This window comes from Octodon degus, unplaced genomic scaffold, assembly GCF_000260255.1.
Source record: "Octodon degus isolate 3935 unplaced genomic scaffold, OctDeg1.0 scaffold00020, whole genome shotgun sequence".
Classification (NCBI taxonomy): domain Eukaryota; kingdom Metazoa; phylum Chordata; class Mammalia; order Rodentia; family Octodontidae; genus Octodon; species Octodon degus.
The window spans coordinates 7,327,734-7,331,894 of record NW_004524596.1 but is presented as its reverse complement, the minus strand read 5'-3'; positions in this window follow the sequence as shown (position 1 = coordinate 7,331,894).

Sequence of the window (4,161 nt, the reverse complement as noted above, 5' to 3'; positions counted from 1 at the left end):
AAAAAAAAAAAAAAAAAAAAAGAACTATCCATGGTGAGTAGAAATGCCTTCTGCCCCTTTGGCCAAAGGAGTGCTGGGACTCACGGCTCTGCTTCTGTGCTGCGCCTCACGGGTGGAGGGTACCACGCCCACCCCTTGGCACCCCCCCCCCAGTAAAAGCACCCTCTATCTGCTCGGCCTAACTCTGCTCCGCCTGACTCTGGGCTTCAGGATGTAGACGGTTCATCCTGCATCAAGGCTCCTGGGTTACTTCTGAGCATTTCCAGCCTCCTATTCCCCTCTGTCATAGCCTACCCCCTACTTTGAGTCTACTGTCTTTCAAGCCAGACTGTAAAATCCAATATTAAAAAAGTATATATTTCTTCTTGAAGAAACTTTTACCCTCTCCTCCCTAAGAACAAGCCTTTCTCTATGGAAATGGAGTCACTGTTCCTGCCCTTACTTTCCTGGATAGGTCAGACAATGTTCTGCGGGGTCACCATGCCTCCTCCCCTTGGATTCCAGTATTACTTTCTCAATAGCCTCAGCTCCTGTCCCCAGCTAGGCATGGCCACCTCCTGTCCCCTCTGGCATTATATCATCTGGCTCAGCTCCTCTCTGGAGAATTCTCACTCCAACCCTCTCCAGCTGCTGTGGTTGACTGCAGACCACTTAGTAAGGAATGAGAGTAAGGAGGCCTCCTTCCCCTGAGATCTGTTCTCCTTCTAGCTGACAACCTCCCAGCTGTCACTCAGGCTCTACCCTGACTCCACCAGGGTGGACAGAGTGGAGGGGGTAGAAAAGGGGTGGGCTGCTGGGAGGGGTGGAGACCATGGACCATGGAGATATTTGTTGTAGGCAAAGTTGGGTCCTTTACTTCCTTCCTCTGTGCTTTAACAAAATGCACTTTGGTACTGTTTTCAATTGGGGTGAGAGGCCACAACCAGCTCTGCATTCAGAGCCGCCGAGGATCTTACCTGGGCTTGGAGCGCCAGCACCCATACACCGGTGATCAAGGGGTGTGAACATACCTGGGTTTTAATGGCAGAGCTTGTACTTTGCTTAGCAGGCTCTTTTAGTTTTTACACTGTTGAAATATTTATTGACGAACGGGCGATTAGGCTCAGGTGACTCCGTGGGCCTCAGCTGAGCTGTGTAATGGGATTCACAGTAACAGTGCCTTCCTTCAGGCAGATTTCACCTCAGAAAACATTTTAAATTTAGAAAAAGTTTTTGAGGTTAGATAAGGTAAAACTTAGTACGAGTACCATGCGTTAACCAATTGTGCCACTGGAGCTCAAGGTGAAACTTAGAAAACTCTTTCCTGGGCCAGGGAGATGGCTCGGTAGAATAAGCGCATCTCTGGCAAGTGCAAGGGCCTGAGTTCAATCCCCGGTTCTGCAAAAAAACCTCCTTCCTTTTATTTTCTCCCTCCTCTCTCCCTCCCCTTTCCTTCCTTCCCTCCATCCTTCACCCCTTCTGTCCCTCCTTCCCTCCCTCTTCCTCCCTCCCTCTCTCACCCTTTCCCTTCTTTCCCTCCCTCTTTCCCCCCTCACCCTTTCCCTTTCTCCTTCACCTCCTTACTTCTTCCATCCTTCTTTCCCTCCCTCTCTCCCTCACCCTTTCCCTCCTTCCCTCTCTCCTTCCCTCCCTCCTTCCCTCCCTTCTTCCTTCTTGTGTGTTACAGAGGGTTGAACACAAGATCTTGCCACTAAGCAACATCACCAGCCCTTCATTTTTATTTTTCAGTTTGAGATGGGGTCTAACTGAGCTGCTACGTCGCTAAACCGCCCAGGCTGGGCCTCAAGTTGCAATGCTCTGGCCTCAGCCTCTCAGAGCGCTGGCATGACAAGCGTGTGCCCCTGTGCTCAGCTGTAAAACAGTTTGTTCTCCACGGGGAAGACGTCGCTGCCTGCTCTCCTTGGGTGAATATGAAGGCAGGAATTCTCTCCCTGAGGGACAATACATAAATTGTGTGATGGTGCCTGTGCGATCCAGGGAACGCCACACAAGAGCTCCGTGGGCCTGTCACCAGCGCTCTGGGACTGTCACCAGCATCCTTGGTCAGACTTGAGCATGGACTCTGCTGGTCCTCACCTTGGAACTTACTGGAGGAGAGGCATGGAAACTGACTGACAAGGCCAAGATTTGGCGTGGAACCCGGCTCAAGGATCAAGGCCTCTGAACTATCGGAGCGGATGCCGGGGACTGGTCATTGCCGCGTGCCATTTAGAGCTCACATCTGGTGTTAGGAAAGCCAGACTTGACTTGGAGTCCAGCATTCTGGCTGGACATGAATACATCACTGACGAGATGCCACAGCTGACAGTGCTGCTGACCAGACAAGGCACTGGAAGTCTGTGGCCACCTTATCCTGTCCTCCTGCTCTGGAGGGGACCCTGCTAGGGGACATTTAGAGGGTCATCTCAGGTCAGTTTGAATTAGAGCCACTGCAGAAGGAACTGAGTTAATGCGCTGCTGAAACAGGTCGCCTCTCTGCTCCACTGCTTTGTCAAGCAGACTGGTCACCCCAGGGCAGGCCGGCAGCCTCGGAGCTCGTCCGCTCAGGTGGCTCCCTTGGCAATGGCAGAGCCAGGACACTGCAGGCTGGGTCAGTGTCCTGCCCTCCCCACCCCAGGGCCGACCAATGGGGTCATTGACCACTGCTCCAGACCAAGGGCTTTGCTAAACAAAACACTGCATTCTGGAAATGAAATTCCTTTCAAAGTGCCCACTTTGTCCCGGACTCAAGGACGGAGATTTCTGTGTTCCCAACCAGGGAAATGACAGGCAAAGGCAATGTTCTTTAAAGTTAATGGAAGCAATATCTAGCATCTTTTTTCTCAAAGGAGCTGCCTTCAATCGCTGGGTTGTTCTAGTGACTTCTCTTTAGGGGGTACCTCCAGGCAATCGTGGAGGAAGGACTGCTTCCTGGATACCATGAATGAAGCAACCTGAGTGATCGTGGGGCGGATCACTATGGTGGTCTTTGTTTTGGAGTTCATGGGAATAAGGAGGAGATTACAAGAGGTTTTGCAGCCAACTTGAGCCAAATGGGAAGCCTGGCACTGCTCAGCATAGCTGAATGGAGCTGGGATGTGGACCCAGCTGGCTGTGCTCCCAGAATGCCAGAGTCCATGGGGCAAGTGGCCACTCATGTGCATAGGAGGGCTCTGGAGTCCACCAAGTGTGTGCTGCCCAGAGCCATGTGGCACTTGTCATAATAATAGACATCTACTGAGCATTTACAATGTGCTAGACCACCATTTTAAACACTGGACACACATTAACTTCATTAAATAATCCCATAAAGTAGGAAGTATTATTCCCCTTTTACAGATGAAAACACAGAAGCGCAGAGAGACTAATTTATTTAAAGTCATCCTTGTAGAAACTTTGAGAGCCACAGCGTGAACCCAACTGAAGCCAGGATTGTTGATTTCCCTCTTCTCCTATTTCTGTGTGTGTGAGTGTGCATGTGTGTGCGTACATGTGCGTGCACATGTATGTGTGTTTTAAAGACAACTCCATATTACTACATTGTATGCTTCTCTATTCACATATAGGATTGCATTAGATTTTTCCCACAACAGCCCTGGGAAATAGGTAGATTGAATATCGTCCCTCTCAGGTAAGATGGCAGTCAATCTTCTTTTTAAGGGCCCTGTGTCAACAGTGGATCACTCCGGGATCCTTGTGTTGAAGGGGTGTTTGGTCGGTTGACCCACATAGAGTCAACCCTATGTGTTGAGTTAGGGGCCAGCAGGCATTCCCGGAACGAAACACACAACCCAGGGATTTAGGACCTGGGCCCTCGTCACTGTGACCTGCCAACAAAGTAGAATGGAATAATCTCCTTTCTGGGCTGTTGGGTGGCAACGACAAGACAGGCCTGGCTCTCCTTAGATGGTGGGCACTGACTATAAAGACACAGGGAAGAATGAGGACAACAGTGTCACAGTAGTGCTGGATCCTGATGCACCTGACACTGGCCTGTGACAGTGCTCCCAAGAAATGGCATAGTGGCAGTCCTTTCTCAGGGTGCCCTGGCTTCCTGGATTGCTCTGGCAAGTTCTTTCTGAAAACCTCCTATTTATCCTCCTGGTGCAAGGGGATCTCGGGCTTGTGACCATCACTATGGAAGGCACCTTTGGATAGCCTGGCTGCGAGTCACCTCCTTTG